The sequence below is a fragment of the Mus caroli genome, unplaced genomic scaffold (assembly GCF_978045245.1).
Source record: "Mus caroli unplaced genomic scaffold, Mus_caroli_1 scaffold_1, whole genome shotgun sequence".
NCBI lineage: Eukaryota > Metazoa > Chordata > Mammalia > Rodentia > Muridae > Mus > Mus caroli.
The window spans coordinates 76,220,640-76,242,057 of NW_028227256.1; the positions used below are offsets into that span (position 1 = coordinate 76,220,640).

The window sequence follows — 21,418 nt, forward strand, 5'->3', positions numbered from 1 at the left end:
TGCAGCTCAGCACTCCAGAGTCTGGTTGAAACATCTTGCCAGCTGAGGGGTTGCTCACTCTGCTTCCCCCATCATGCTTATGTAAAGGATGCGTCAGTGATACATGAAGTAAGAATTCCAATATAATTACATTAGCCATGAAGATGGCTGTGGGAGTTTGAATGCTTAGTCACCAGGAAGTGGAGCTGTTCGAAAGGCTTAGGAGTGTGTGTGGGGGTGTGTATGTGACCATTTTGGAGGAAGTGTGTCACTGAGGTGACCTTTGAGGTTTCAAACACCCATGCCAAGTCAAGAACCCTCCTCTCTTCCTCCCTCCTACTTCTCTGTCTTTCCGTGGATCAGGATGTATCTCTCAGCTACTACTCCAATGTTTGCCTACGTGCTGCCTTGCTCCCTACCATGACAATTATAGACTAAACCTTTGCACTGTCAGCAAGCCACCACTTAAATGCTTTTCTCTTATAAGAGTTGCCTTGGTCATGGTGTCTTCTCACAGCAATAGACAGTGACTAAAACAGTAACTAACAGGGAGATAATATATAGAAGTAATAATGTTATGATTACAATGAACCAGGTTCCATGTCTGAGCACATCTGCTGTCAAGTGTGGTCTCATTGTTTTCCTGGATAATTTCTAGCAATGTCACAATCAAGATATCTAACTTTTATATACAATAACAAACATCTTACTTCTTCTGTTATCTGGAGTTTTACCTTCCCAAGGATATCTCAGTCCATTGCAAAACAAGAACCACCCTGTGATCCTATTTCAACATTTTGCTAGCACATTAGCAATAACTTCAGAGTTCACCGAATTTGTCTGTTACTATTATAAAGGCAGTGAAGTGCAATCCTCAGTTGAAGCCCAAATCCACACTGGGTGTGTTTTATGCTTTTTCTGAGCATCTCTGAAATTTCTGTGCTGTCCTAAAATTTAAAGCCCTTGACTTTAACTGAGTGGTGGTGTTTTCGTTCCTTTTTCTGTAGCTATGATAAAATATTTGGCCAGAGCACCACAAGGGAGGAAGAAATGATTCTGTCTCATGGTTCATTCATACCGTTCGTCATGATAGGAAAGTTGAGGTAGTGGGAATGTGAAACAGCTGGTTGCATCACACATCTATAGTCAAAAGGCAGGGGTGATGATGTCATGCTTCTGTTCAACTCCCTTTCTCTACTTACAGAGTCCAGGATCCAAGCCAGGAAATGGTACCACCCACAGTAGATGGGACTTCCCACCTCAGTTAATATAATCAAGATAATGCCCAGTTCCCCATTTCCTAGAACCTGTCAAGTTGACAATTAATAATACTAACTGTGACAAGTAGCGTCTAAACACTCAGGCTGCTGTGGGTGGCATTGTGAGCTACACCTCTGTCCTGCCCCTACTGTTACTGCCATTGTGATGTAGAAATAATAGAGTCCATATTTGTTTTTCAGAAGAAAGAAATGCTTGTTAAATTTGATTATTTTAATTATCTCTGGCACATGGTGGGCCCCCTGTAACTTCTGCTGTTGGTGCTAGAAGTTCATCAAGAAAGTGTGACACAATTTGTTGGGATCAGAACAAATGAATGTTTTCCCTATTCTTCCAAAGTTCGTCATCCAGAGCACACGAAAAGCCTTTACGTGGTTTGAGGATTCTTCCAGAAATCAAGTGCTTTTTTAGCACTGCTCCTCATATTTTGTTACAGTTCAAGTTTATTGACAAGATGTTACTGCCTGTACCCGAAGAATGAGTAACAGAACACTGAAGAGCTTTGAGGTCAAGGGAAGAACAAGATGAATAATGTTCCCTGGACTTGGGAAAGGTTGAAAGCCTTTGGTCCTGCAGATTTGAGGACATGGTTTTACTGTCTGTCAGCACGCTCCAAGGGGGCAGAGTTTGCTTGAAGAAGTAGGTCCTAGACTTGGAGAACTCATACCTGATGATTATTGTTTTGCTCCATGTGTGGGTTAAAAACAGCAACATAGTTCAGCCTGATGAGACCTCTGCACGGAGACGGAGGCACTGAAGTGTTCAAAATAAGGACAAATAACAGGAGACAATTTCAGATGATTTTGGACTCTACTACATTCTTTGAGAGCAATAGACAGCAGCAAGGACTGTGATTTGCTATCTCCTTTGCCTGATCAGTAACAGTCAGCTTCAAGAAGCTAAACATCCCTGAAATATGTATTCCCCAAGTCACCACATATGCGTGCACATTGTTTGTTTGTCAAAGAGAAGGTGATTTTTACTCTTGGGTGGTGTAGGGGAACAAACCTAGTGTTTTACATAGTCTGGAAGTCCTAGACTGCACCCTCCTAGTCCTCTGAGCTGCTACTTTAATGTATAAGTCTCATCCCTATGAGAGTGTCTTACAAGATTAAACAGTGTCAGTTCATTGACTAAAGCAATGGTTCTCAACCTTCCTAATGCTGTGACCCTTTAATACAGTTTTCCATGCTGTGGTGACCTCCAACTATACAATTATTTTGTTGTCACTGCATAACTGTAATTTTGCTACTTTTATGAATCATAATGTAATCATTTGATATGCAGGATATTTGATATGAGAACCCCTGTGAAAGAGTCATTTGAGCCCCTAGAGGAGTCAGCGCCCCACCCCTCAGGTTCAGAAGCACTGGACTAAAGAAAGGTCCAAATCAGCAGGGTAGGAGTGCCAAGGCAAAATCAAATCAAGTATTTAGTAAATATCAGAATGTGTATATGACAGTAGAACTTTCTGGAAGACAAGGGCCATCTTGAATAAATTTTATTTTCATAAAACTGCCTCTATATCATTTTTTTATGTGCCCTAGGCATGAAACAGCTTTGGCCACCAAGCCAGGCATCAAGCTAGGATGAACAAAGGATTGTTATCTGCTCTGCCCTGACTGATATAAAAACACCACCACAAACAAGGTGCCTCTTTGCCCATTGCCAGCTCTATATCATTTTAATCTCCTTAAACTTATTGAAAATTATTTTGTGTTTTATCTTGAAGAAAGAACAAAAATATGCAGTAAACTTGGGGGGGGGCTTTACAGTATCCTATAATTATAATTTACATCAAAACATGTCATAATGTTATTTAATCTCCTGTGTTTACAAGTCCTCCCTCTTCTCCTTCTTTCTTTCCACCTCTCTTCCTTTTTCCCTCCCTTTCTTCCTTTCCCCCGTTACCCCATTTACTTCTTTTTTTCTGTTCTTCCCTTTGTGTACAGTAGCCCTAATAGTTACTGAAAGTTGAATATCTCCTAATGCAATGGCAAAATGGTCAGTTTCTCACTTTAACACATACACACAGACAGACAGAAACAGAGCACAGACACACAGATATATACACGTTGTGTTTAGGTCGATACAAAGTTTTGGGTCTTCATGAAGTCTGTCATTATGAAACAGTCTTCTTTATTTCTGGCTTCATGTGAAGATGTAATCATTGATACTATTATATTTTATACAGTCTTGTTCTTCTTTCTGTGTATATTTCTTTCCAACCATTCAAACTGACTGTGTCTTTGTATTTGTATTTGAAGAGTATCTCATGTTGAAGCTTAGAGTTGACTCTTAGATTTTATTTATCCTAAGAATCTAAGCATCTTACTTCTTGTATAATCTTGTGACATGATTAAGATAACCTTAGTGTATTATTTTTAGATTTTCTAAGTAATCATTTCTGGTTTTATTCTCCTTTTCTTGGCTTATTATATATTATCTGTGTGTAGTTATTAAAAAATGTCTGCTTGCTATATCTGGACAATACATTTAAAGCATTGAAAATACTATATTTAATTATTATAATCAAAGCATCAAAATATTATTGACAATTACATTTTCTATTAGGTTCTTTTGGGAAATTGAAACATTTCCAAAAATCTATATAGTTTTTAAAAAGTGGAAAACTTATGGGGAGCCAGGAGAGAAATCAGAAACAACAAAAGAGCTGACACAGGGGCCAAAATGATAAATGAGCAGATACATTTGGCCTGAAGATGAGAAAGCTCAAAGATAACATTTGTCTTTAAATCAATGGAAAATTTCATATGGTGACCAGATGTTTTCCTCTTTACCCAGAAGAAAAGTAAGTACCATTAACCATAACAAGGTGGACTTAACAATCTCGGGGTGGGGGTGGGGGCGCAGGAGAACTACATGAACCCTTTAAGTGTGCTATGAAGGTAAAGTTCCTGAAAAATAGTAATATTCACTATGGTGCCTTTAAGAATAGTTCTTCTTTATTCCTGATGTCTGTCATGCCTCATTTTTCTTGAAGAATGCCTGCAATCATTTAGCCTTTGGTGATATTTATCAGGCATTCATTGCCTACACAGAGAGGAACAGATGAAATGAGATTGGTTAAACTCTTAAGTTTTACAGTCAACTGCCAATGTTATTTTCCTCTTGATATGACTAAGACAAAAAGTACAAAATAAAATCACACGTTTATTCAGGCATAGGGTTTAATACAGATTTTGTAATTAACAATAACATGTCCTGTCAAATTAATACACTATGTTTAATGTAACCATGTCCCAGGGCTGGGGAGATGGCTTTGTCAGTGAAGTGCTTTCTGCTCAAGCATGAAGAAAAGCCAAGCATGACGGTATGTGCCTGTCATTCCAGGGATGCGGAAGGGGCAACAAGAGCTCACTGGCTGGTCATACTAACCTAAAAATGGTGACCCCCAGGTCCCAATGAGAGACCTTGCCTAACAAATAGGATGGATGACTCCTAAGAAATAATATTGGAGGCTGTCCTACAACTTTCACATTCGTGTGCATAGACAGACAGACAGACACATCATATGCACAAACATACAATCCATCCAAACATCTATGCATACTAATTAGTATAATTAATATATTTTTAATATTATTAATAGATGAACAAAGTTGACTGTGCTTTTCTGAGTGCACCCAGTGTTCATGTGAACATTTTTTTCCAGCCAGTGAATCTTTCCATATTCTGTCATTGATATTATTACCTTCTTAGAAGACTTCCTCTTCCATCTGGATGTCCATTATTTAACTAAACAAGGCAACTTGTGGAGAGATATGCATGGAGATGATACTTGTAAGCCTTTAGTTTTAGAAGTCATTATATGACAGCCTATGGATATTACAGAGTCCTCTAAAAGGAGCTGCCATCACTTACCTCTGCCTACTCATGTTAAATGGTGGAATTTAGTTCCTGTCATTTTTAATCTAGGCTGGTTTTAGTACTGTGTGGAGCAATAATATTTTGGCAGTGACCTTCTCAGACCTTTGATGTTGGCTCATAAGAAAACTTACACTTTCTACCTGAGTCTCACTTTTGGAATTTTCTCATAGACACATTTACAATGCTACAAAAGGCTCAAACCATATCAAAAAGCCACATTTGGTAACAACTGAGGACCTTTGAAGTGGTCCACCTTGAACATTCTGTCACTGACTGAATCTCAAACTGCTGTAAAACCACTCTACTCAGCCTCTATCTTTAAACAATCCAGCCATGCCTGTATTTACTGAAAATCCTGCTAAGCTGACTCAGAATGCCCTCATGCTTGGTACATGCTCAATTTTTAAATGATATATAATAAATTTCCTCATGTATATCTGATCAGTCTGCCTTCCTTCAACAAGAATCCTGTTCGGTCATTGTAGCAAGACCCCCCTCTGCACCAGCTACTGTTCCCACGGCTATGGTAGAATATCTGACAGAAATAATTTAAAGGAGTAAGAATTTATTTCAGCTTATGGTTTAGGAGAATACAGTTCATTATGGCAAGAAACGTACAGCATGAGAAACCATCTTTCAGGCAGTGGGAGCTGGTGTCATGGCTTTCTCCCATTTCCAAGATTCAAGAATCAGAAAGCTCAAGAGGATTGTAGTTTGCCTAGATCCCTCATATCCCAGTCCAAAAATGTCCACAGCCCACCAGTTGGTACCTCTGAGGACCAAAGGTTTAAACACATGAATTTGTAGGGAATACTTCACATTTAAACCATAACATACCGCCTTTCCATGAAGCAGTCTTTTTATTGTTTCCCATTCAATATGCCCATCAGCTACAAATATTCATACATATACATATATATGTATATCTATATGTATGTATATCTATCTATCTATCTATCTATCTATCTATCTATCTATCTATATACCCTTTTTGTATCACTTTAACTATAGATTCAAGGCTGGACTCTGTTTAGCTCTGACGTTGGTTATCACTGGACTATCTTGAACCTGTAGGTTCCCTAATAAAGACACAGAAACTTCTTATTTATTGTAGCTTAGACCCTAGATGGGTACCTTCTACCTAGCTCGCCTAACTTAAATTAACCCAACTACTCTAGTCTGTGTCTACCATGTGACCCAGTCCCTCTCATTCAGTACAGGCACCTGTTCCTTACACCGCAGTGTCATGCTGGTGAATCTCCTTGCTTCACAAATCTTCCCCAAAGACCCCCTCCCTGCCTGGAAGTCCTGCCTTTCCTCTCCTGCTTCAGCTCTTGTTCATCAGATCTTTATTCAACCAAGCAGAAGGTGATGCCCTGTATGTTTAACAGTACTAAAGTCTCGACAGTACTCAATTCTCTGTAGGTACAGAAATCACCATTTGAATACTACAAAGACAACCTTTACACGGTACATCAAAAGATTACCCCAGCAGTTGTTTTGTTGTTGTTTTGTTTTGTTTTGTTTTAAACAGCAGCACCCAGCCCTGCTAATCACTCTGATGACTGTATCCCAGGGTGATTGCAATGAAAAACTCTGTGAGCTTCCCAGAGGAGACATTCAACCTTTCAAACTGTGGCAAACCGTAATTGAATTGTTGTTTAGAAACACTAAATTCTGTAGTGGTTTATTTTGCAAGAGGAACGTGGACTATTTGAGAACATTCTGAAACTTTTTTTTTTTTAGTAAAAATGTACTTTAGTAGATGTATACAAGCATGTACCTCCTTATTACCTGCACCAAAAAAAAGCATATGTATATGCTTTTCTAGTTAGAAAGTAGATCTCGGGCTACAGAGATGACTCTGTAAGCATTTAATCATGCTTACTACTCCTGCCAAGGACCTGAATTTGGTTCTCAGCACCCCCATTAGGCAGTGAGTGAATACTCAACACTCCTGCTCCAAGGAGTGTTGCCTTCTATCGGCACCTGCAATATACATATGCATACCCACACAGAGACACTCACAACACATAATCAAATTGAAAATAAGTCTTTTAAAAACAAAGTAAGTAATAAGTAATATTGGATGGCACTTTTAGCTGTATTGGCATGAATAGAATCACTATCATTTATCTTTATTTTATAACAAAAAACTGAAAAAAATACTATCAATAACTGATGCTCTTGTTTTTAAGATAAAGTCTCACCATGTAGCACAGGCTAGACCTGAAGCAACAGTCTTCCCAACTCAGCTTCATGAGAGCTGAGATTGCCCTTCTATACCACAATCCCCACCAGGCACTTTCTTGCGTCTTCTTTTCCATTGTTAGTCTCATGAACATGTTCATAGCATTCTTTAACTTGGTACTCCTTATGAATGGGGGATGCTGGGGTCTTTACTTCCCTTACTGAAGACAACACAGAGAACTGAAGTCCTGGGATAATTGATTCAATTTTTCCTGGTTGAGATTTAAATCATTGTGTCCTCATTCTCAAGTTTAGGCTTTTTTCCAGGAATCTCAGCCCAGACTCAGTTTAATAAACCAACACCAAATCTGGAAACATCACTCTTGGTTTCTGAGTTCTGAGGCCATAACTGCTTTGAGGAATGTCTTGCTTTTGAGAAACACACATTGGGAGAGATTGATGTTTTTACAAAGAATCCCAGAACAAAGAATTCAGATCAAATTTCACCCAGAACAGCATAACTTTGGTGTTTTTTCAAGATTAAAATTTGAATTTTATTCTAATGAAAACGAAATGTGAATTTATAAAAGGGAATGTGAGACGAAGAGAGGAAAGTGCCTGGAACAAGTTCTCAGAATAGACTGGCAGTAGAGAAGCTTCTAGAATCCCCATCTCCTGTTTCCTATTACAGATGCCTCCCACCTCTCAATAGGTCTGAGACAAAGAATTATAACTTGGCAAATACAAGTGAGTTTTCCAAGGAACCTCAGTTAAAATCCGCACATGTAAAAAAATCAACACTGTCTCCTTACTGAAGAGTTGAAGGACCATTGCTCGGTATAGTGTCTGGCATAGCTTTACCTCTGCTCACTGGACAGACTCAGAAACATTGTTTGACAACCAACTTGTCACATTTATTTTTCATGGTAGGCCATCTCTTCACACGGAAGATGATCTACCATTTCTGCCACCCACCAGGATGCTTTTGTCAATAGGAATGCTTTCTGCTTAGCATGGCTCAATGTGACATCCACAAGTGTTTGTCCGGTGCTTGTGATATGGCAAATGTAGCTGAGAAAATGGATTTTAAATTTTACTTCGTTCTAGTTAGTTTGAGTAGCCTATGTCAGTAGCCTATGTGATTAGTGGATGCCCAGTCTAGCTCACAAGAGAAACTTCTCTAATTTTGTAAACTGAGGGAAGATGAGGAACCAAAGGTTTTCTTTTCTTTGTCTGTTGCTGTGAGTCAGGATCTTGATTCAGCATATACCATTGGCTTTGAGTCTCAAGTAAGGATTAATCCAATAAACTAGATGAAAACTAAATGACAAAATCCAGACTGGTTTGTTGTCCCTTTTTGTCCCACTCTAAATGGATGAGAGTAGGGACTTTAGGTCAAATACCAAAATCACAGTTAAAGTTAAGGTAAATGACAAACCCCCACAGCTACAGAAACTCCCAATGTTTGGAAAGCTTGGAGAACCCTGGACTCTTAAATCTAGCCAGGATTAGCACCTGCTTGGCGTGTCTTAGAGTCTAGGTTTGATTCCCACCCTCCAAACAAACAACAAAGAACCAGGAAGTAAGGGGTTTCTAGTGCTTTATATCCTAGCTTGTGGGCATTGTCCTCCCCTTCTCTTTGAGATGACTTGCTCTACCATCTTCCTACTCTATAGATGGTAATTCTATCTGTTTGGGGGGATTTCTGGAATCATAACCAAGCACCTTTCATGGTCTACTTTTGCTTCTGGAATGAGCAGAGATCCACTGTGGATCTATAATTGTCTGATTCCACCAGAACAGAAATGATCTAATCAGTTTCTCTCTGTGTACACAATTCTGTTTATGCTTCTTCCTTCTTCCTTGAATTGTAGATTTTTCGAAGCCTGCCCCGACCCACTCACAGCATCTCTGCTCCTTAGTGACAACGGAACCCTGATTTTAGTCTCATAACCATGTGGTTCATCTGATGTTCTTGTCAACATCTGAATACCCCAGGAATTGGTAGGTACTTCTGGTGACTAAGTTCTCCACCTCCAGCTCAATTTTACATGTTTCTTCTTTCTCTTAACTCTTGTTAGCATAATTCTTCATTATAGTGGGAAGCTCTGTATGCCTTCACAGTGATACTTGCTAGCTTCTTTTTAAAAAATTAATTAGTTGTTCTCAAGAGGAGGAACAGTGTGAATTATCTACTCTATTTTTTATTGGATATTTTTCTTTCTTTACATTTCAAATGTTATTTCCTTTCCTGGTTTCCCCTCCAAAACCCACTTATCCCTCCCCCCTCCTGCTAACCAACCCACCCACTTCCTCTTCCTGGCTCTGGCATTCCCCTAAACTGGGGCATATTACATTCAAAGGACAAGGGCCTCTCTTCCCATTGATGACTGACTAGGCCATCCTCTGCTACATATGCAGCTAGAGTCATGAGTCCCAACCATGTGTACTCTTTGGTTGGTGATAAGGCTGCTATGAACATAGTGGAGCATGTGTCCCAGGGAGCTCTGGAGATACCGGTTAGTTCATATTGGTGTTCTTCCTATGGGGCTGCAAATTCTGTCAGCTCCTTGGGTACTTTCTCTAGCTCCTTCATTGGGGACCCTGTGCTTTGTCCAATGAATGGCTGTGAACATTCACTTCTGTATTTGTCAGGCACTGGCAGAGCCTCTCAGGAGACAGCTATATCAGGCTCCTATCAGCAAGCTCTTGTTGGTATCCACAATAGTGTCTAGTTTTGGTGGTTGTTTATGGGATAGATCCCCAGGTGGAGCAGTCTCTGGATGGTCATTCCTTCAGTCTCTGCTTCACACTTTGTAACTCCTTCCATGGGTATTTTGTTCCCCCTTCTAAGAAGGACCAAAGAATCCACACTTCGGTCTTCCTTCTTGTTGAGTTTCATGTGTTTTACGAACTGTATGTTGGGTATTCTGAGCTTCTGGGCTAATATCCACTTATCAGTGGGTGCATATCATATGTATTCCTTTGTGATTGGGTTACCTCACTCAGGATATTCTCCAGATCCATATATTTTTCTAAGAATTTCATAAATTCATTCTTTTTAATAGCTGAGTAGTACTCCACTGTGTAAATATACCATATTTTCTGTATCCATTCCTCTGTTGAGAGACATCTGGGTTCTTTCCAGCTTTTGGCGATTATAAATAAGGCTGCTATGAACATAGTGGAGCATGTGTCCTTATTACAAGTTGGAACATCTTCTGGGTATATGCCCAGGAGTGGTATTGCTGGATCTTCCAGTAATACTATGTCCAATTTTCTGAGGAACTGCCAATCTGATTTTCAGAGTGGTTGTACCAGCTTGCAATCCCACCAGCAATAGAGGAGAGTTTCTCTTTCTCCACATCTTCACCAGCATCTGCTGTCATCTGAATTTTTTATCTTAGTCATTCTGATTGGTGAGAGGTGGAATCTCAGGGTTATTTTGATTTGCATTTTCCTGATGACTAAGGATGTTGAACATTTTATTTCGGTGCTTCTCAGCCACTCAGTATTCCTCAGTTGAGAATTCTTTGTTTAGCTCTGTTCCTCATTTTTAATAGGGTTATTTGGTTTTCTGGAGTCTAACTTCTTGAGTTCTTTGTATATATTGGATACTAGCCTTCTATTGGATTTAGGATTGGTAAAGATCTTTTCCCAATCTGTTGGTTGAGGTCCCATTTGTTAATTCTTGATCTTACTGTACAAGCCATTGGTGTTCTGTTCAGGAATTTTTCCCCTGTGTCTATATATGTTTGAGGTTTCCCCCCACGTTCTCTAGTATAAGTTTCAGTGTCTCTGGTTTTATGTGGAGTTCCTTGATCCACATCACCAACAAAATTCCAACTCAATTCTTCACAGAGTTAAAAAGGGCAATTTGCAAATTAATCTGGAATAAAAACAAACAAACAAACAAACCTATGATAGTGAAAACTATTCTCAACAATAAAAAACCTCTGGTAGAATCACCATACCTGACCTCAAGCTGTACTATGGAGCAAGTGTGATAAAAAATGCATGGTACTGGTACAGTGACAAATAGGTAGATCAAAGGAATAGAATTGAAGACTCAGAAATGAACCCTCACACCTATATCACTTGATCTTTGACAAAGGAGCTAAAACCATCCAGTGGAAAAAAGACAGCATTTTCACCAAATGGTGCTGGCACAACTGGTGATTAGCATGTAGAAGAATGCGAATTGACCCTTTCTTATCTATTCTATCTTAATCAGTGTTCTCTTTCTGCTAAGAGACACCACAACCAAGGCAACTTATGAAAGAAAGCATTTACCTGGGTACTTGTTACAGCTTGTAAGGGCTAGGCCCCTGTCACCATGGCAGGGGCAGGATTGATGTCATCTCATCTGGTCCAATTGGAGCAACAGAAACCTAGTCATCTGTGGAATATGCTACAAGATTTTCCTAAAGGTTGTTTATGACCTGGGATCATGAGGTGCTTGTATTTTCCCTGAAAAAGGAATTGAATATTGTTATTAAATCACATAGAAGCATTGTCTTATGGAAATATATTTGTTAGTTCGTTAAAGTTGAATGATTGAAAACATTGATGTGGTCATCTCAGTTTGGGACCAAACTGCATGCATCTTTGTAAAAACTAGTTTTGGATGTAAAGAGGAGTTTATGGTCTTTCTGACTCTCTGACTTCACCTTCCTATGCAGTCATGCATCACATAAAGTTTCAGACAACCACTTTAATGCCCTTGACTTTTGGTTTCTCCTGGGTTGAGTTTTCCATTCTCTACCGACAGGTCCAATATCCCAGACTCTGGTCCTCAGTATCAGAGGTGGAGCCTAGATGGTGCTTCTAGGTTGTTTTCTAAGATACTTCTGCATTCTGTTATCTTTACAAATATAACATGATAAAACATTTAACCAATATTTTTATTAACCTTTTTATAAAATGTAAAGAAATTCGTATGGTTGATGAAGGATGGTTTTGGAGGCTGGATGGCTGTGGAGATGTCTGTTGTTTTGGGTTTTATTCTTTATGGTTTTCTCTCCTTTTAGTTAAGTTTTGAGTTGAAGGGTATCCAGATGTTTGGTGGGGGAACATCTTCAGAAAATGGGTCCTTATGTTTGCCTCTGGGGAGGGGGTCCTGAGCAGAAGAACCACAACATTTGTATGTATGCTCTGGCTAGTGAACTGCCCTTTCCCCTCCACCTTGCTCTTGGGTTGTTGTGCAAGTGGCACCTTACTTTGGTGATTTCTAGTTAAACTGGTTTTGTTTGAATGATTCATATTTAGGGAAAGAAAAGAAAAACACCCTTAAAGTTTTGTTTCACTTCCTCTTGCAAATAAAAACAACAAATGAAACAGTGGATGCAAAAAACAAACGTTGAATAACTACATCTTAAAAATATCACAACTCCTTCCCTCAAAACATATTTTTATCAACTCAGTTTAGTTTTATTGAGACATATTTGTCTTCTTTGTGCAATACATTTTGGCAATTTAATACATGTATGAAATAATAACCAGAGCAAGATTAGTATTTGCATTTCTTCGTTTTTATGTGTTGTAAATTTTGTAGTTTTCTAGACACTTTGAAATATTTTAGAGGTGATTTTAGCCAATAATTGCTATTTAGTTTTATAGAAGAGTAGGAAATAATGACTCTATTCCATGTTCTGCTAAACTCCCAAATATATCCCTACATTGGGCTGGTTGCTTGTATAATGTATTATTCTTCATAACTCTCCCAAGTATAGTTTCTTATTTTTCCTTCCTTAAATAGGATAGATCTTTACATTCAGGCTCCTACAGACCAGGTCTATGGGCTTATTGATGCTGTACTTATTTGAAGTGTATTGAGTACTGTCAAATGCTTTCAGCATGTCACACTGTGCCCTCAGCCCTGAAATAAATCCTTGCCTGATCTTAATGTAAAAAAAGTCTTAAGAAAATAAACAAAAATAAAGGACATTCTCATGCATTTTTTTTCTGCCCAGTGCCTCCCATGATAACAGCTGAAAATAAAATCCAATATTGAAGCTCATATGAGGCAGATTGAAATACTCTTTATTTGTTTCCATATCTTGTGTTACAATCACAGTTTTAATAACTTTCTGTCTGACTCACCAGGAAGAGCTTTGACATATTTTCAGTCCAAGTTTCTGAAAGTGTACTTTATTTCCTCCTCTTTGGACTTTAATTTTCTTCCTACCTTTGTCAGTAAGGGAAGCTTGTCAGTAATTTTATTAGCTCCACAGACAAAAGGTAGGGAAAAAATCTTATTTCTGATAGTGTGTGGAAGATATGATATGCCCAATAAATAATTCAATGGCTTTTTTTAAAAGATGTAATATATTTTCTGTGACTCCCTGAGTATCAAACTCCTCTTCTTTGAAGCAGTTTAATGAATGCTACAGTGATTTAACTAAGGTCTTTTTTCCTGATTAAAGTCACATGTCATTGTTTTTCCTTATATAACATACCACTGTAAAACTGGAAGACTTACCTCTGGAAGGGTAAGCTCTGTTACAATAATGGCCTCATTAAATATATGTTAAATGAGCAAATTAATAACACTATAGAACTTTAGACTATTAGAGAGTGGACACATTCAGAAGCCACCCCACCCCTCAACTGTGTAAGCAGGGACATTATGATGAATGACCTCCAGGTCATAGTCAAAGGTAGAGATGTGAAAGATACCTAAAGCACATGTGACCTGTGGTTGCTACTCTTTACCTCCTCCTACAAAGCCCAGTACAGTTCTGATGTATTTGAAATCGAGTTATGTTGGGGTCCAGGAATCACCTCAAAAACTACTTGAACGCTGATCTTAGTCAGACAGGGATAGTTTATTGAGCATACACCCCCCAGGACTAGTCAACTAAGGCCATAGTCTAGATTTGAGAACTGAACCATGTCATTAAGTTAAGATCCTATAAAGTGTTTAAGGCCAAAATCCACAAACATCTATGCCAAGTTATTCCACCAATCAAGATTTAGGGATAGGGGGATTTCCTTAGAAACACATCTTTGCTGTACATTTATCCTGCTTCCATTGATTTGTGTACTCTACTGAGGCAGACGACTTGCCTTTTCTAACATTCATATCTTAACTTGTCTACCAGTTTGGAACTTGTCTAACATTAATGTTCCACGCCAAGGTATCTGAAATCCACAGGCAAGCTTCCTCCATCAACATTTTTAGGGTCTTCAGAGGACCCCTGTGATGGTTTCTATATGCTTGGCCCAGGGAGTGGCACTATTAGAAGGTGTAGCCTTGTTGGAGTAGGTGTGTCACTGTGGGTGTGGGCTTTAAGACCCTAATCCTAGCTGCCTGGAAGTCAGTATTCTGCTAGCAGGCTTCAGATGAACTCTCAACTCCTCTTGCCCCATACTTGCCTAGATGCTGCCAAGATCCCACCTTAATGATAATGGACTGAACCTCTGAACCTGTAAGCCAGTCCCAAATATATGTTGTCCTTTATAAGACTTGCATCGGACATGGTGTCTGCTCACATCAGTAAAACCCTAACTAAGGCAAACCCCTTTAGCCCACACTTACCCTTTCATCATTCATCCTTATCATACTTATCATTCAACTGCTTTATTTGGAAAGATAGAAAGGCCTTGTCGCTGATCACTCTGCTTGACCTGGAACAACCTGAGGAACTGTCATGTCTGAGTGCCTAGAACTTGAACTCAGTTGAACGCAAACTAGTCTCACCTCTTGTTAAAGATTGCTTTTTCTTCCTTCCTAATGTAGATGTCTAAGTAAATACCTGCCCTCTTCCCAAACTCTTATTCAGTATTTATTTCTGAAGAATCCAAACTTTAACATTTCCCTTTGTACGCACGTTCTTTTCCTAAACACAATTACAACATTGGAATTACCTTACCATGTCTATTGTCTCTTCAAAATCTTAGATCACCAGTATAATCAGTGTTTTTTACACAGATACCAGGGATTACACTCTTTTGTGTATTTCACATTGCAGTTCAGACCTATCTCCATTACCCACTAATTTTAAAAGCTAATCTTTCAGTTGTGTGGTTGTGTGGCTTTTCTTGGGAGTCTGTCTCTAACCTAGATAGAACAGTTATTGATTAATCCTAGTAGTCAACTTGACACAGCTGGGAAGAGGGTATGTCCATCAGTTTTGCCTGTGGGGGGGGGGGTTTAAGGCATTTTCTTGATTTCTTGATTCATATAACTGTGTGTGGTAATGCCCTGGGTATAAGAAAGATAACAGAGCCAGACAGAGGAAACAAACCAGTAAGCAGTGTTCCTCCACGGTTTCTGCCTCCAGATTCCGGCTTTGAGCTCCTGCCCTACATGTCTTTCCTCAATAATGAACTCAACTTGTAGGAAAAACAAACAAACAAAAACCTTCCCTACTTGGTTATCATGTTTATCATAGCCACATTATAGCAAACTAATACTATAAAACTGCGTACAGTACAACATGCCTGTCATCCCAGAACTTTGGAGGTTGAGAAAGGAAAATCAGGAAATTCAAGGTCATCCTTGGCTAGACAGTTTGGGGCCAGTCTTAGCTTGGAAAGACCCTGTCTTTAGCAGTTCCTGTTTTTGAGAATAGATTAGAACAGAATTAGGCAGACTTAATCACACACCAAAAAAAAAAAAAATGTTGCATATAGAATGAAATCTCAATTTAATGAAAAAGTAAACATTATTTATAATAGACTAATAAAATGCTTTTGTTTCCCCTTAAGTGTATACTTTAAAATGTTTACATTCTAAATTATAATTTTTATTTAGGTTGGTAAGTGCAGTTTTATTTAAAGGGTATAGCTGGAAATGTACAAACAAAAATGAATCATGAAAAATAATTTGTTTACTTTGTTTGTTTTTCTGGCTATCACTATTAAGTAATAGCCCTTTCTGATATCACTTCATACATCCTTGTAAAAAAATCAGTGTTCTGATCATTCATACATCGGTGTAAATTCCTTTGATTTAATCAGATATGCCTGTATACATTTATAGTATAAAACTATAGTCAGTTACAAAAGCAGATGGATAGTATCCTACTAATGGTATGTTATCTAGATTTCAATAAAGCACATGACATGAAGACTTCGTGGTGCATAACAAACAAAAGAAAGATCGGCAAGACCATGATCTAGGGAGAGAAGGTCAGGTTTAAATAGCCAACACTTAATTCTCTCCACATCCTTAACTGTATCAAAAGATTACATTGAGTTCATTTTCCGTTGGCTATCTATTGCTGGGCATGTAGCCTACCCTTAAGATTAATTATTTTCCTACTTCTCTTTTCAGATCTATAGCCCCAAATGGTGTAAATCCCTGTAGGCCCCCAGCATGCTGTCTCAGTCTTTGTGAATTCACATGTTTTGATCATTTTGAAGTAGAGGGGCTTGTTTTTCATGGTGACCTCCATCCCTGAGACATCCCATTTAGGGTTGAGTGTTCCAAGATCTCTCACTATCTACATACTGTCAGTCTGTGTGTCTCTGTATTTGTTCCCATCTGCTGCAGAAGGAAGCTTTTCTCATGATGGCTGAACAAGTCACTGAACTATGAGTATAGCAAAATATCAATAGGAGACATTTTATTGATACTTTATCTATATATTTTGAGCAGAAGTATTTGGCTTCACTATAGGTCTCTGGGCTATCTGGTTTCAGGTTACTAGTCACCCAAGCAGTGTGAGCTCATGGAATGGGCTGTCCAATCAGATATTGTTTGGGTATTCCCACAAGTTTTGTGTCATCACTGCACTAGCATCATTGTAGATCAAAAACTTTGTTGCTGGCTTGGTGTTTCTCCCTTGGTAGTCTGTAGACTACTTTCCTGTACCAAGATACTAGCACATGGGGATACATGTTAGATGTAGGCACTAGTTCTACTTCTTCATGTTCAATGAGTCGTGTAGGTGTTGTCTTCAACAATAGGGCCTTGCTGTCAGTTTATGAAGACTATTCTATACTCTTGGCAACAGTTTGGGTTGTTTAGGGAGGGGCAGTTCCCTTAGGTCCCCTTTGACCAAGAACTTAATAGGATGTAAACAATACTGGAAGCTTCATTTGGTAACAGGAGTTTTGTCCAATTGGGGTCCTACCTCCCTCCTTATTTGCCAATTTCATTTAGATCACCGTCATATATGTATATATTTTAGGAAGTTCTTCCTGTATTAGGTTTCCATACCACCACTTAAATGGACCTTAATTTATCTCTTCTTTTGTTTTTCCCTTGTCCCTCCCTTCCCTCCTCATCCCCAGTTGACTCATCTGTTACAGTCCCTGCCCCCCACCCATTTATCCATAACTATCTATTCTACTTCCCTTTTCTAGGGAGATCTATCTGTCTCCTCCTAGTCCCTTATTCCCTTATTTTATAGCAAACCTCTGTGGTTCTATGGAGTGTAGCTTCATTGACATAACAGCTAATGTACACATATAAGCAAATACATACCATACTTGTCTTTCTGGATCTAGTTATCTCACTCAGAATGATTTTTTAGAGTTCCATTCATGATTTATTTTCTTTCTTTTATTTTCTTTTACTGCCCCCATTTTTGCTGAGTAATAAGTCATTGTCTAAATATGCCATAATTTCTATGTCCATTCATCTATTGAGGGAAATCTAGGTTGTTTCCCATTTTTGGCTACTATGAATAGAGCAACAATGAACATAGGTCAGCAAGTGTCTTTGTGGTATCATGAAGTGTATATGCCCAAGAGTGGAATAGCTGGATTTTTAGGTGGCTTGATTCCTATCTTCCTGAGGAACTCCCACACTAATTTCCATACTGGCTGTACTAGTCTGCACTTTCACTAGCAATGGACAAGAGCTCCTTGTCATTCACATCCTCAACAGCATTAGCTGTCACTTGATCTTATTGATCTTAGGCATTCTGACAAATATAATATGAAATATCAAAGTACTTTTGATATGCATTTCCTGATGATGAAGGATGAAGTGTTTCCTGCCATTTGAATTTCTGCTTTCGGGAATTCTCTGTTTAGATCTGCACCACACTTTTAAGTTGGATTTTCTGTTTTCCAGGGTTTTTTTTTTTTAGTTATTTATATGTTTTAAATATTAGTCCTCTATCATATGTGTAGTTGGTAAAAATCTTTTTCTACTCTGTTGCCTTTTTGTCTGAATGATGGTGTCCTTTGCCTTGAAGAAGCTTTTTGACTTTATGAGGTCCCATTACTAACTGTTGATCTTAGTGCCTGTGATAATGGTGTTCTGTTCAGAAAGACCTTTCTGTGCCAATGAGTTCAAAACTATTTCCCACCTTCAGCTCTATCAAGTTCTGTGTATATGATTTTATGTTAAAATTTTTGATCTATTTAGATTCTTCTACATACAGCCATCCAGTTTGACCAACACAATTTGTTGAAGGTGCTGTCTTTTTTATTTTTTTCCAGTGTGTTTTCTGGCTTCTTTATTTAAAAAAAAGTCAGATGACTCTAGGTGTGTGGATTTATGTCTGGGTCTCCAATTTGATTTCATTGATCACTATGATCACTCTTTTAGTGCCAATACCATGCTATATTATTATTATTATTATTGCTCTGTAGTACAATTTGAGGTCTATACATAGTTTACAATTGTCAGTTCAAAATCTGTGAAAATTTATATTGGAATTTTGATGGGGATTGCATTGAATCTGTAGATTGCTTTTGGTAGAATACCCAGTTTTATTAATCCTATTGATTCAGGAGAATGGGAGATCCTTCTATTTTCTGATATCTTTTTCAATTTCTTTCTTCACTATCTTAAAGATTTTAATCATACAAGTCTTTCCCTTGGAGTTTTTAATCATGCAAGTCTTTCACTTGCTTGGATAGAGTTATCCCAAGATATTTTATATTATTTGATATATTATATAATTATTATACTATTGTGAAGGGTGTTGTTCCACTGGTTTCTTTCTCAGTCCATTTGTACATAAGAATGCTTCTGAATTTTTGCATTAACTTTGTATCCAGTTAAACATGTTTAAGAGCTGTAGGAGTTTCCTAGTAGAATTTCTAGCATCCCTTATGTATTATCATATCATCTGAAAATAAAGATACTTTGGTTTCTTTTCATATATGTATTCCTTAAGTTGTCCTAATTGATATGGAGATAGTAGACAACCTTGTATTGTTCCTGATTTTCATTGAATTGCTTTGAGTTACTCTCCATTTAATTTGATGTTGGTTATGAGCTTGCTATTTAAAAAAAAAAACTTTATTATGGTGATGTATGTTCCTTGTATCCCCAATGTCTTCAAGACTTTTATCATTTAGGGGTTTTGTCAAATTTCTTTTTCTTTTTTTTCTTTCTCTCTCTTTCTTCCTTTCTTTCTTTCTTCCTTTCTTTCTTTTTCTCTTTCTTTCTTTCTTTCTTTCTTTCTTTCTTTCTTTCTTTCTTTCTTTCTTTCTCTCCTTTTCTTCTTTCTTTCTTTCTGATGATGATCTTGTACAGTAATGTTTATTATTATTATTATTTAGATGGTTTTTATTAGATATTTTCTTTATATACATTTCAAATGTTTTTGCTTTTCCTGGTTTCCTCTCCAAAATCCCCCCTACCCATCCCCCCTCCCACTGCTCATCAACCCACTCCCTCCTGCTTCCTGGCCCTGGCATTCCCCTATAGTGGGACATAGAGCCTTCCCAAGACCAATGGACTCTTCTCCCACTGATGACCAACTAGACCTTCCTCTGCTACATATGCAGCTGGAGCCATGAGTCCTACCATGTATACTCTTTGGTTGGTGTTTTTGTACTTGGGAGCTTTGGGGATACTGGTTAGTTCATATTGTTGTTCCTCTTATGGGGCTGAAAACCCCTTCAGCTCCTTGGGTACTTTCTCTAGTTCCTTCACTGGGGACCATGTGCTCAGTCCAATGGTTGGCTAAGAGCAACCACCTCTGAATTTGTCAGGCACTGGGCAGAGCCTCTCAGGAGACAGCTATATCAGGCTACTGTCACCAAGCACTTGTTTGCATCCACAATAGTGTCTGGGTTTGGTGACTGTATATGGGATGAATCCCCAGGTGAGTCAGTCTCTAAATGATCATTTCTTCAGTCTCAGCTCCACACTTTGTCTCTGTTGTCCCATCCCACAGGACAGTTGAACAGGGTCTGAGGAACCACCTGTGGAGAGGATGGGGGACAAGAAACACAAAGAACGGACAGTAAGTAAAAAAATTCTACTTGAGCTGACAAATTTTATTGTCAGGCATGAATTATATCCACAGAAACAGGATATAGGGAGGGGGATGACACAGAACCGCTTCTGGGGAAATGAACCTGTTCCCAAAAGCAGGATATTGGCTGGGTAAAAAGTTCAGCAGGAGGAACAGAAAAGAGTGGGTTGCTAGGTACCTGTCCAGAAGATCTATAGCTATTCCTTCTTAACAGGGGGGTAGTACTTTTCTACAGAGGCCTCTATTTTTCCCACAGAAATCTCAACTAAGCTAGTACTTTTACACTAAGGCCAAGACTTTGTAAGTAAGCACTTATGGTTGACAAGGTAGTTAACATTCAAACAGGGTCACTCCCAACACTCTGAAACTCCTTCCATGGGTGTTTTGCTTCTCCCTTCGAAGAAGGGCCAAAGTATCCACACTTTTATCTTCCTTCTTCTTGAGTTTCATGTGGTTTGTGAATTGTATCTTGGGTATTCCAAGCTTCTGGACTAATATCCACTTATCAGTGTGTGAGCTATCAACAGGACAAAACTGCAACCAACAGATTGTGGAAAGATCTTTACCAATCCTACATCTGATAGAGGGCTAATATCCAATATATACAAACAACTCAAAAAGTTAGACTCCTGAGAACTAAATAACTCTATTAAAAAATTACACAATGGAGTACTACTCAGCTATTAAAAAGAATGAATTTATGAAATTCCTAGCCAAATGGATGGACCTGGAGGGCATCATCCTGAGTGAGATAACACAATCACAAAGGAACTCACACAATATGTACTCACTGATAACTGGATATTAGCCCAAAACTTAGGATACCCAAGATATAAGACACAATTTGCTAAACGCATGAAACTCAAGAAGAATGAAGACCAAAGTGTGGACACTGTGCACCTTCTTAG

General features: G+C 38.4%; 1 non-coding gene across 1 annotated transcript; it reads right to left on the reverse strand.

Moving 5' to 3' along the window:
- Positions 1-2,791: 2,791 nt before the first annotated feature.
- On the reverse strand, positions 2,792-2,934 carry LOC115032446 (small nucleolar RNA SNORA48). Its single transcript, XR_003838123.1, has one exon. It is a non-coding gene; the product is annotated as a small nucleolar RNA SNORA48 (small nucleolar RNA).
- Positions 2,935-21,418: the final 18,484 nt, after the last annotated feature.